General features: G+C 36.1%; 1 protein-coding gene across 1 annotated transcript in view; it reads left to right on the forward strand.

Moving 5' to 3' along the window:
* Window positions 1-2,412: 2,412 nt before the first annotated feature.
* Marchf1 (membrane associated ring-CH-type finger 1) overlaps window positions 2,413-13,530 on the forward strand; it is a 540,293-nt gene continuing 529,175 nt past the window's right edge. Inside the window, exon 1 of the mRNA XM_037211768.1 lies at window positions 2,413-2,510. The gene's annotated coding sequence lies outside the window, so the exon portion shown is untranslated. The remainder of the gene's footprint in view (window positions 2,511-13,530) is intronic.

Consider the following 13,530-nt stretch of genomic DNA (forward strand, 5'->3'; position numbering starts at 1 on the left):
AAGTAATATTGTCTGGAATCAACAGAATCATCTATCTATCTATCTATCTATCTATCTATCTATCTATCTATCTATGAATGCAATAACAATTAATGCAAACAAGAGGCTATGAATTCGAAGGAAGGAGAGGCAGAGGGGTACATGAGAGAGTTTAGAGGGAGGAAAGTGAAGGTAGAAACATTATAATTAAATTACAATCTCAAAAATAAACAAGATATTCATGCTTAGATATCAAAGAGCAAAATTAAACCTAGAAACTCTTAATTTTTTAATACCTTCTATTGAAAATATTCTTGGCTCAGTCTGGGAGGAGGGGACTGGACCTGCCTGGACTGAGTCTACCAGGTCGATCTCAGTCCTCAGGGGAGGCTTTGCCCTGGAGGAGGTGGGAATGGGGGCTGGGCTGGGGGAAGGAGAAGGAGACAGGAGCGGGGAGAACAAGAGCATCCGTGGCTGATATGTAGAACTGAATGGTACTGTAAAATAAAATAAAAGGGAAAAAAAGGAAAATATTATGTTTCTATTCCCACTTGGGAAAGTTTTAAAATATTCTATGCTCTCAATAAACAATTATATCTGGCCGGGCGGTGGTGGCGCACTCCTTTAATCTCAGCACTCGGGAGGCAGAGGCAGGCTGATCTCTGTGAGTTCGAGGCCAGCCTGGTCTCGAAAGCGAGTTCCAGGAAAGGCACAAAGCTATACAGAGAAACTCTGTCTCAAAAAACCAAAAAAACAAAACAAATAAACAAACAAAACCCAATTATATCTTAATTTATCTCCTGGAAATTAGTTCAGATTATACCCATGTTCACACAGATGACTGTAGTTAAACTCAGTGGGTCTCAAACAAGACAAAAGGACATGAATGTGGGAAAAGAGCCCGTGGGAGGAGGAGAAGTGAATGTGGTAGGAGACAGAGAAGAGCTGTGAGGTCCTACAGGAATCAGAATTCAGCATATGCATGTATTGTCAAAAACCCAATTTCATTAGTCATTAAAATATTAAAAATTTAACAATCAAATTTGCATTGCTTATTAATAGCTATATCAAACTAACCTAATCAATTATATGTAAAATAGCTTGTACATTTAACATTTTTTTCTTTCAAATGATTTGGTTATCATTTCAGTAATAGATCCACTCATTTTTGTATATATTTTCTAAATTCTGTGTAATATTACCTGTTTGTACTTTGAATAATCGCTTTATCAAGTCTGACTTGGTCTCTGCCAAATGTAGAAAATTTCTATTATCACCATCATAAACATTCCCCAGTCATCTTCTGAACACATTTGCCTTGCCAAACACAAATGATATTTGTGGTGTGCTCAACTGCTTACCACTTCTTCCTTTAACTGGTTCTTTTATCTTATTTACTTATTCATTTAGGTTTTTTGAGACAGGGTTTCTCTGTGTAACCACCCTGGTTGCCGTGGAACTTGCTCTGTTCTATGTTCGAGGCTGGCCTCGAACTCACAGAGATCCTCCTGCCTCTGCATCCAGAGTACTGGGATTGAAGGTTTGGGCCACCACTGCCTGGCTTACTTGGTTTTTAAGCATATATAATTATTTACTCTTTCAAAGTTGCCTTTCTTTTCTTCTTTTTCTGTTTTGGTTTATTTATTTATTGACTGATTTTTGAGACAGTATGTAACTCTGTATCCCAGACAAGCCTGGAACTTACAGTGACCCTCCCTTCAGCATCCCAAGTGTATCGATCACAGGTATGTGCCACCACAACTGGCAGCAAGTTAGGTTCTAGTTTAAAATAGCTAACATTGTGATCATTGTACAGTTCATCTCTTTCACATTTATCACTGCTTGTAATTACTTCTTTGATCTTCTCAATTATTGGTTGGTTTTTTTAATCAGTCTAGAAATACAGATATAATATAAAATCCTTTGTATTAAGTAAACAGAACAGGAATTGTTCATTAAACATTTAATTTATTATGGATCAAATTTTCACACTAATACTGACTAACCCTTGTGATAGAAGAAATGAATATTTATGAATTTAATTTAAGAGTATATTAATATTTACCTTTTGATTATTAGTAGTGATAATTATGTCATGAATATATTATACTGAAAGTATTCTTCACTCAAATAACAACTCGGCAATATACTTATAATATTCTAAGTGAGTGGATAATGGGAACTTCAATAATGTCCAAGACAAATTTTTATAGTCATAAACTTATACATACATGTGTACATACATAGGTATGATGGTCAGTTGATTTATGAACAGGCAGATCAACTACTAGCTTAGAAGCATCAGTGATCATGATACATGCTTATATGTATATTTACAATTTAAATTTTAAAATGTGGTCTTCCATTTTATAAGTCATGTATTTTTTTCAATGTCTTTTTCTGTTCATGTTAGCTTATACTTTCACATTTATTTATTTTAATTTTCTTTTTCAGGAAATGTACCCAGAAAGAGTTCTGAGAGCTTCTTCCTTGCTGTCCTACTGTGACTAAACAGAACACTGCCATATTTTGTAAGTTCATCTGTTTTTATCTTAAATAAATCTTTCTGGTACAGGCAACTACTTTTCTCATTTGGAAGTAGAGTTGGATTTCTTTAATTAGGCTCTGAATTGGTTTTATTTCTTCCAAGCTTTGTTTTACCTTAACTTTATCTTATTTAAGAAATGTCAAAAGAGCATTCATCTGTTAGATTAACTCTGTTTCTTTGTATCTATTAGCCAATATTTTAATGACTCATGATAAGACCCTTATCAGCTGGTGAGCTAGTTCAGATAGTGCTGTCAAGAATGCTGATTTGTCCTGGACAAACATGTTCATAAGTGTCATATACTTTGTTTCAGTGAACAAATAGATCTTTATTTGCAGAAACTGACCTTTGAGGCTGTATTAAGTTAGCTAAATACTATTTTTAGCACACTGATTTTATCTTTTTCCTAATGTTTAGATTTTATATTCATGAATTTTAATATTCATTCTCACATTGTAATATGCACTGCACAGGTTTGATGTCATAGACTTGATCACTTATTTATGTTACTTGACATACAGCAACTAAGCAAGGCTATTGCGTGGAGAGTCATGAATGACACCAAGCTGATTACTTCTGGAACATTCAGTTTGCAACCCTTCTGACCTTGTGATTATCTCATAGTTGAGATTTGGCTATTTCACAGTTTCTGGAACATAGTAAGGGTAAATCAACTTCTTCTATTCTATAAGCTGCTTTCTGACTTTGTGATAAAGAGTTCCTTTGTCCCTAATTAGTTCTTTTTTATGACAGACCCGGTAGATGGAGACAATATAATACACGTTATTTATTTTGACATTTGCAATATCTTTTGGCTTTTCACTCATGCAGACTATGTCCTCTAGGCAAGACAAAAATTATTCTTTATTGCCTCACAATAAATCAATGGAGGGTCAACTAGATGGGAAAAATGCCTATTACGTTCTAAATTCCATGGGGTAGTAGTTTTTCCAAATGTCATTGGCTGGGAGGGTTTTGCACCCTGATGTTTGCAACCATTAATGATGAGGGTGTCTACTTGGCAAGTAGATTGACAAGTCAAAATATAGTATAGAAATCCATGTAGTAATTTAGAGAGGACAAATTACTTCAAAACATACTAAAGACATAGAAAACAGGAGGAAAATTTTGTAGTTCATTATGCTTAAAAATTTTTTCATCTTAGATTTAAGGTGAAATTAGAACCCAATAGTTCTGCTGTTTGTGTACCCTAAAATTCCAATGATTATTTTCCTTTAAAGGAACCACAAAATGTCTCATAAAACTGTGCTTAATTACAATTGCATATTTTCAGTGATTTATCTCTCTGTATATGTATGTACTTCTTAAATTCCAAATAACATCAATTGGTTTATATTATTTTATTTTAATAGAAAATATTCACTTGATGTTTTTAATGTCAAGCTTTGTATATAAAAATCTTAAAATAAAGGTGTCGAATTTGACTTTTGCAAGATTATCAGTGGTAAATATATGCTTCTCTGTTAGAATTTCACAAAAAATTATTTCATTTCTCATTAAATTCACCTGCTTCATAGCTCATTCACCCATGCTGAAACCTGTGGAGGTGCTGAGGCTTCGGCTAATAAAACCCTTACAACCAAGAAGAAATGCATCCTTAGCTTTAACCACAGTATTCCTGATTGCTTTGAGGTCCTGTGGTCTGAAAAGCTACAGGGAAATCTGAAATCCATGAAAAAGAAAAAAAAAATAAACGTATGATGAAATCTCGGCAGTAGTATTTCTGATTTTTTATTTTAATAAAAGAAATTGAATAATTCCACTTGTAAAGAAAACATGACACAGCTAAGTACAGTTTTTCATGTATATGATAGGGTTATAGAAAAAGCTACCAATTACTTTGTAGTGACTTAAAAGTACAAAAATTGGGTCTGGACAGATTTCTCAGTGGGTCAAAGCACATACTACTTTTGTAAAGTACCAGAGTTTGTTTCCCAGCACTCATGTTTAGTGGTTTAAATATAGTTGTAACTCATCTCTAATGGCATTCATCGATTCTTGTCTCTCAATCATCCACACTCACATGTACAAACCCACATAATTAAAAATAGTATATTTCTAGGCTGTGGGAATTTTTAAGCACTCAAATAATTGGAGATAACAACTTCTAAATACTTTTTTTTAAAAAACGTATTATTCTTTCTCTGCTTCTCTGTCTCTCTGTGTGTACATGTGAACAAGTATGTTTATGTGTGTATGTGTTTACACCATGATCAGTTTGCTGGCCCTAAATCCCCTTTGACATTTAAAATAAAATACATCTTATTCTGAAGGATCATTTGGGGGAAAAATACAAATTAATTTAATATGAGACCTTCCAAGCTTAAGAATATATGATTTCTGTTCTGTAAGATGTTATCTGCTCATCACATTAATCAATCCTGGCTTTGATTTTTTTTTTCAAGTCAAATCAGGATTACAATACAACTCTGTAACTGTCCATAAAATCTTAAGCCTGTTCTTTACAAGTCGCATTCAAACCTGTGGATAAAAAAAAAATCAATGAGTAAACTGCCACAGATATTCTCATGGTGAGTGTAATTAATTAGGGGCATGAAATATAAACAAGCCTTAGATGGATACAGAGGATGGAGGAAAGGAGTGGTGTGACAAAACATTTTCTCAGGCATGGTCCCCATTAAATAACCATTCAGTCCCTAATGGATAATTACTATGGCTTTCTCTGAGGGTTTAAGGATGATCAAAGGAGAACTTTGGCTTCTAGAATGGGAATTTCTTTGGGAGCTACAACAGTTTGATCTGATTAAAATTAATCTACTCAAGTGTGATAATTATCATGTTTTTAAAAATAACCATAGCTCTCTTCTTGTTGCTCTTCCCTCAGGAGGAGACAACACCTCCCAAGGTAATACAAATCAAAAATAGACTATTATTTTAGTATTTAGACAATGGGTGATTTTGTCTTAGAACTACATATCTTATAGCTTATACTGCTAATTGTTCTATAGCATTCTTTTCTAGAAATGAAGTAGATATTAAATCAACATTTTCCCAGTTATTTTAATTTGATAAATTAAATTCCATGACAATTTATGCTTAGAATTCTGAGTAAAAAATAAAGATGTAAAATTTCATTGCTTCTAAATCTTACTGTGATCTTATTTGTGTGAGAAAGCATTTTGTAGAAAAAAAATGATATAGAGAAGAGGAAAAATCAAGAAAACTACGAGCTATATTATAGCTCAGTGATTACCCACACCTTACCTTACAACTGTTCTTTGTATGTCCTATGTGTTCTGGAATATAACTTAAACCCATTCAAAGAATGAAGTGTCACAGAGTTAGTGCAATGAAATTCTGAAACAAATTAGAGGTAAGACTTGCCAAGATACTAAAGAATTGCAGCAGGTGAGATAGGTAAGATTAACAGCATGTTGAAGGTAAAGGCAAACTGACTTTCTTTGGAACAGCTTCTACTAACAAGAAGCACAGGACTGGACTTCATGAAGAGCTATACTATACAATGGAGAACAGTACACATGGCTATAAGAAAACTAGCATGTAATAATTTCAGGGAAAAGGGGTTGGCTAAAGAAACCCACCCTGACTCTGGAGCCCAGAACTACGGAAAGATGGCTCAGATCAGGGCACAAAGAAACACAGTTTGGCTCAGTAAGATCAGAGTTATCTCTGCCTCTGGCCAACTGATTTGTGAAACCAATCACAGAGCAGGACTTAGAACTCTGGGCCCCAAGTCAAGGGTTGGCTGACTCTACCCCCAAGACATCCTATATAAACTGCCCTGCCTTGTCAGTTAAAAAGAACGGTTCTCTCCGCCCTGGTAGAGGCAGCTACTCTCCTGGACTCCTCCTTCCCAAATAAATCTCTTTCTCAAAAGAGTTTTGGGTGTGAAGATCTTCATTCACTAGTGTAGAGAAGATCCTTGCTGAGACATCCCTAAGTAGACAGGGCAAGGAAGAGCTGAACAAAAGATCCTTGCTCAGATGTCACTCAGTGGAGAGAGCAAAAGAGAGCTGAAAAAGTAACACTTTTCTGCAGACCTACAGGAGATTGCTACATTTATGTAGGGGTTTCCACTTTTTTCAGAGTAAAGCAAAAGAAGCAACATCTTAGGCCAGAGAGGCCCAGCTATAGTAGCTTTCTAGGAGAGGAGCAAAATTGCTATATCCTGAGAAGAGACCATCCCCATCACACCAGGTATAGCCTGACTTTCTCAAACAGTCAGGATACCCTTCCCTACTGAAGCAATTCCTGGCCTGACTTTCTCAGTCAGGATATCCTTCCCTGCTGAAGCAGTTCTAGGCATGACTCTCCTGAGTAGTCAGAAAAAATTTCTCTTCTGGGGTATCCAGGATGCATCTAGGGTTGAACTGTCTCTTTGCAGATCCAGCCATCAGAGCTGTCCTAAGCAGCTCAAGGTGTTGCCTGACTCCCCATGTAGTCAGAATACCTTTCCCCAGAGTTGCAAAACTCACATTTTGGTGCCAAAACCTGGGACCAAACCCACAGAGTTGTAACAAATATACTTACAATAATGAAAAGAACTGTTCTTTCAGGATTATTTAGGGTAAAAGTGACTCTTAATGAGTGAAATTTATCTTTTTATACACTTTTGTGGCTGCAGAAACTATGTATAATAGATTACATTGTGAATAGTAATTCATTCTAGCACTTTGGGAGATTCTAAAGTTAAATGCTAATATAACAAGTTCTAAGCCAACCTGAGCTACATAGAGAGACCCTGTCATAAATATTGAACCCCAGCTAAAATAATTATTTTAATAATAGAAACTAATGTCTCATGCATATTACATTTTTAGATCTATTAATTACTGCCATTTGCAATATACTACTTTCTCTATATAACTGTAAAGTTATTTGGGAGTAGGTGGCAAAAACTGTTTGCTATAAAAGAAAAATGCATACACCACAATCAAAACCTGTTGATAGTAGCAGAGTATATAATATTGGACAGATGATGAGTTATATAAAAATCAACCTCACAAATAGGCATACTAGGAAATGTTCTTTAAGTTTGGAATCATTTTATTTACAAGAGGAATAGTAGTTTGGAGAGATCTCTTGCTGTGGGATGTTCTGTATGTGCTGTGGGAGCCTGTTCTTGGGTTCCTCGTGGCTTTACCCAGCAGGTTCACATAGAGGATGATTAGGACCACGAGCCTCAGTGCAGGTGTCTGAGATGGTCTGCACTTGGCTGTGCTGGGGGATGGTCTGTATGGCAAATGTGTTGCTCTGATTGGTCAATAAATAAAACACTGATTGGCCCATGGCTAGGCAGGAAGTATAGGCGGGACTAACAGAGAGGAGAAATAAAAGAACAGGAAGGCAGAAGGAGTCACTGCCTGCAGCAGCCACCAGGACAAGGAAGATGTAAAGTGCCGGTAAGCCACAAGCCACATGGCAAGGTATAGATTCATAGAAATGGATTAATTTAAGGTATAAGAACAGTTAGTAAGAAGCCTGCCACAGCCATACAGTTTGTAAGCAAAATAAGTCTCTGTGTTTACTTGGTTGGGTCTGAGCAGCTGTGGGACTGGCAGGTGACAAAGATTTGTCCTGACTGTGGGCCAGGCAGAAAAACTCTAGCTACAATCTCTCTCTCACTTATGAGGAAGATACTGATACATTTGAAATATAGACTTATGTTCTATTTTCTTTCTTTTTTTTGTCTTTTTTATAGTATTTTTATTTTATAATTACCTTAATTTCACATATCAGCCACAGATCCCCCCATCCTTCCTCCTCCCACCCCCAGCCCTCCCCCTCAATCCACCCCCCCACTCCCACCTCCTCCAAGGCAAGGTCTCCCCTGGGGAGTCAGCCCAGCCTGACAGACTCAGCCAAGGCAGATCCAGTCCCCTCCTCCCTACACCAAGGCTGAGCAAAGTGTCTCAGCATAGGCCCCAGGCTCCAAAAAGTCAGCCCATGCACCAAGGACAGGTACTGGCCCTACTGCCTGGGGGCCTCCCATACAGTTCAAGCTAATCAACTGTCTCACTTATCCAGAGGGCCTGGTCCAGTTCCATGGGGTTTCCTCCTCCATTGGTTCAAAATTCATGCACTTCCACTAGTTTAGCTATTTGTACCTGTGCTACCTCCAACCATTCAGGAAGGCTCCCTCTTCACCAAGAACCCCCACCCCCCAGCAGAAGACCCTGCAATCTACATGTCTTGCCTCTATTCCCATCTGCCCAAGACCCCAGACACTTCCTGAGGCTTGGAAACCAACCCCCAGCTCTATCCAGACCTAGAGGTGAGTGACTGTGTTCATACCCAGTTATGTTCTATTTTCACCAGCAACTTGAAAAACTAGGAAAATCTGCTACCTGTGGTCTTGCTTATCTGCCACAGGTAGAGACCCTGAAACACTACACAGGCACTTGCTAAAATAAGCATTGATTGTTTGACTATATGAACACCCAGAATTGTTCACAATTACTACCATTGACATACACTTCGGCCTTGGGAGAGAAAAATGTAACAAAATCAAAACCACTCAATTTTCCATTTCAAACGTTTTTTTTAAATTTAAATATTCTTGACATTACAACTTTAGAGAAATATGAAAAACATTTTCTTTTCTTTTCAATCATGCCTTTATTGAAGGGATTTTCTTTAAATGTGACTATTGCTAATTGTTTCCCCTGTATAATTAATAACAGTGGCTTTCTGATTCATTCGACTTAATGATCACATAAACAAATTTGCCTTTTGTCCATCTCTGAACTTAGTATTGAAGTGTTTTATGCACCAGTACTTCCCAACACACGTCAGACAATTAAACCCTATTGTAGTTCCTTATATGGCACACTATCTGAGACCATCAAAAAACATTTATCTCAAAGTGACTTTGTTTTTCTAAGGTCACTATCAAGATGAAAGATATTTTGAGAAGGAAATCCATGAAATTTAAATACAAATGTATAGGATGGCATATAAATAGGCAGGAAATATTTTTGCAGGTATTCTCAAATATCTATAATATCAAATGTTTTAACATTCTGGCCTGGTCTTAGAGAATGGAAAGATACTCTGGCAATTTTTAAGTAGTAGCAGGATGTTACATATATATGTCAACTGGCTAACTATATTCTGCCTTGTTCCAGTCTGGAATTCCCCCTTTGCTATTCTGTATCTCTTGTGAATTGATTCCCTTGTACAAGCCAGACCTTTTTATTTGTGCAGCTCAGAATACTGGTTTCCATTTCTCTGTCTATTTTGTGGCATCTGTGAATCAAAGCACTGTTTGACTGTGCTCTGATGATCCCACACAAATAGAACTGCAGCCACATTTCAGTCACTGGGTATGTCAAAGGCAATTTTTTCTGTTTTGCGATGTTGCAGAAAACTCTTAGTTCTTTAGAGGCACAAAGAGGAGAGCATGAGCTATTTACATGGCCTTTAAAGTATTAGCTTTAGCAGTTGGCAGTTTAAAATCAAAGTGGTTATATGTTTTGCTGCAGTCCTCACCATGTTCTTAGTCAGAAAGCAGTAGAACATAGAGACAGAGCTCCAGACATGAGCAGCCTGAAGAGTTTTCCCTTAATATTCAAGGCTTCTGCATCTGAGTCCATGTCTTTATATGCCTGAACTGATCTTAAGACCTTACTCTTCTATCAAGTGATTGGGGACATTGCCCATGACACTAATTGTGTGTGAGACAGTTATAGGTAAGAGCACATGTGTGTGTGTGTGTGTGTGTGTGTGTATGTGTGTGTATGTGCATTTATCTGTCTTTCTGTCTGTGCATACATATGTATACCTTTAGGTATGGAGGCTAGAGGTTGATGTTGGGTGTCTTCTTCAATGATGTCTCCACTTCATTACTTTTAAGAATAATTTTATTTTAAATTATGAATGTGTCTGAGTGGTGTGAGGTGTGTGCATGTGAGAACAGGTATCTGGACAATGGCATAAGATACTCTCTAACTGGAGTTACAAGCAGTTGTGAGCTGCCCAACGTATGTCCCGGGGATCCAAACTCAAGTCATTAGACTTGCACAATGGGCACTTTACTGATTGAGCCACCTGTATGTTCCTCAAATACAAATCTTTTGATCTGAAATACATGGCATTATGGAAGAAGATTTGGTGCGGTGTAAACTCAACCAGAAGCAGACTTAAACTATGTCCTTCAATGATGCCTTCTCAGTCTTTGAAACAAACATGTTTCATAAACTTAATTTCTGCATCCTCTTTTTGGTCACCTTCTAGCCTGGAACAATGACCTCTTTTCTGTTGTTTTTCCTGATTAGTTCATCACTAGGTTACTACAGCTCATCCTTCTTACTCACCCTGTTGACACGCAATTAATTTGTTGTTTCCCTTCCTATCTTGACCCTCTTTCCTCTTATACTCTTGTTATTAGTATTCCTTCTACTATTTTTTCTTTTATCCCCACTCTGCCTCTTTCCTTAAAGCCTTATCTGGTCCACTCTCCTGAAATCCTTCTAGTTTCCTGACCCTTTCCAATATTTACTCTACCAGGATGCACATAGTTAACAGAGTCTAGTATCCACATGGAAGAGCATGTGGTGTTTTTCTTTCTTAGCTTGGGTTACCATTTATTATAATCTTTTCCAGTTCTTTCCATTTTCCTACCATGTTCATAATTATGTATTTCTTTAAGGCTGAATAAAATCACATTGTGTATACAATGTACAACATGTCACTATTCATTCATATACTGATGGACATGACATCTAGGCAGAATATATTCCTTGGCATTATGAACAGAGCAGCAACAAAGGTGGATATGAAGGTGTTCCTATACTAGGAAACAGGGTCCTTTGAAATGTGTCCAGCAGTGTATATCTGAGTCATATGGTTATTCTGGTTTTAGCTTTTTGTTTGTGTTTTAGAAGCCTCCACACTAATACCCATAGAGGCCAAGCCAATATTGAAGACATGTTCATCTTTTGCCATGTCTTCTCCAGCATTTGTTGTCATTTATTTTCTTGATGGTGGCCATTCTTAACAAAGGTGAGATATAATTGTTAAGTATTTTTAATTTTCACATCTCTCATGGCTGGATTTGCTGACAACTTTATAAAATATTTATTGGCCATTTGTATTTCTTTTGAGAACTGTCCTTGAAGTGCAATGGATTATTTATGGGCTGGAAGAGAGATAAAGTTTTTTTCTGTATTTGACTTTTATATTTCTTTGCATGTTCTGTATATTACCCTCCCGTCAGAAGTATAGTTGGCAGATTTTCTTCTAACACATACATATATGTGTAATTTTAGAATCAAATTAAACATTTTCATTATCTTGTGGTGAAAGTTTTAGAAATGTTCCCTTCATAATCTTGTGATGTAGAGTACATTTTCCACATCTGCTCATCCCATCATGCAATATATGCAGAGCATTCTATTCCTATCCTACTATAACTTGGTTACTCACTGAGGAATGGCTCCTTTTCCTGCCATACCCTTCTTCCTTACCTTCTTATCCATTCATTAGCCAATAGACTCTTAGACTACATGTATATCTTGGTTATTATAGATAGTCCCTCAATGGAAGTAGGAGGACAGAAATCTTTGATACACTGATTTCATTAATTTGGTTGCATACTCGAAAGGAAATTGTTAGATAATAGGTCTTTGTGTATGTCAATTAATAATACTTAAGCTTAAGTTATAAAACAGTAAGTTTGAAGTTGTAATAAGTGTAATTACTGGTTGATGAAACATATAATCATCAAAATATTATAAAATAAAATTAATAATGTACATAATGAACATATGATATTAAATGAGTTTTAGTGAAAATAGTATCATTCTTAGGTACTGAAAATGCTATTGTGGTTTGTTGAGAAAATTCATAATTCAAGAAATGTTAAATTTTACTTATTAATATAAAAATAAGACATTATTTTCTCATGAACATGCACCAATCCTCTGAATTTCACTCATAATGCCATGAATAGGGTCTATAAATTCAAGAAAGACAACTCCTTTGGAGTAACAACCTATGCTAGTTGAGATAATAAGTTCCAGGAAATACATCTAGGTATTCTAGTGCTACGTGGCAAGTGATCCTGACATTCTACCCTGTCATTGTTTTTACATGTACATAAATTTAAGGTCTTAATTATAATGAGCACCATTTCATGAGTTCTCTGTAGAATTTAAAATTCATGATACCACAAGAAAGTGGTGCAAAATTGTCCCAGGTTCCCTGGACCCACCCTACTTGCTATGAAGGCTTCATAGCTTCCTTCATAGTTCAGAGACAAAGCAAAATAAGCACCATTTAGGATGCCAAGAGTGACATTTCTTTCTATGTATATCATGCTTACAGTGCAAAATGATCTTTTTATGAAATGAAATGCAGAATAATGAATATGCTATTAAATGGATAATGCCATATGGGCACAAAGTGAAACAGTATTAAATATTAGCATAGAATGCTAAAATCTTTGTGCTCTGTTTTTAAATTATGCTTTCTGTAGCTGTGGCTCATTTTTGCTTTGTGAGGCATTATTCATTCTTGTACCATCTTCAAAAGGAGAGAGCCTCTAAAGGCACAAGTTTGAAATGAAGGTTATGTTTAAATATTATCTAGATCTTTTTATTCCGTTCATTTTTTTCAGAATAAGCTCAGAAATAGAGATGAATGTTTGGTGATTGACTTATAGTAATGGAAACTATTAATAATATATTTATGTGTTTTAATTATTGTATTCCATAACATGTAAAATCATTTTAGTATTATATAGTTTAAAGGTGATGACAGTTATTGCAAAGGAAAACTGTTAATTGACTGACAGGAAGCCTAAAGAATGGGGAAAAGTCTTTGCCAACTAAACATCTGACATAAGGTAAGTGTCTAGATAATACAAGAAACTAAAACAAAATTAACTACTGATAAAACAAAAAACCAAATTAAGAAATGGGCTGTGGGACTATACAGAGAGTTTTCAGAAGAAAGACAAATGGCTAAAAATAGTTTTAAGTGTCCACCATCCTTAGCCA

This window comes from Peromyscus leucopus, chromosome 17 (genome assembly GCF_004664715.2).
Source record: "Peromyscus leucopus breed LL Stock chromosome 17, UCI_PerLeu_2.1, whole genome shotgun sequence".
NCBI classification, from domain to species: domain Eukaryota; kingdom Metazoa; phylum Chordata; class Mammalia; order Rodentia; family Cricetidae; genus Peromyscus; species Peromyscus leucopus.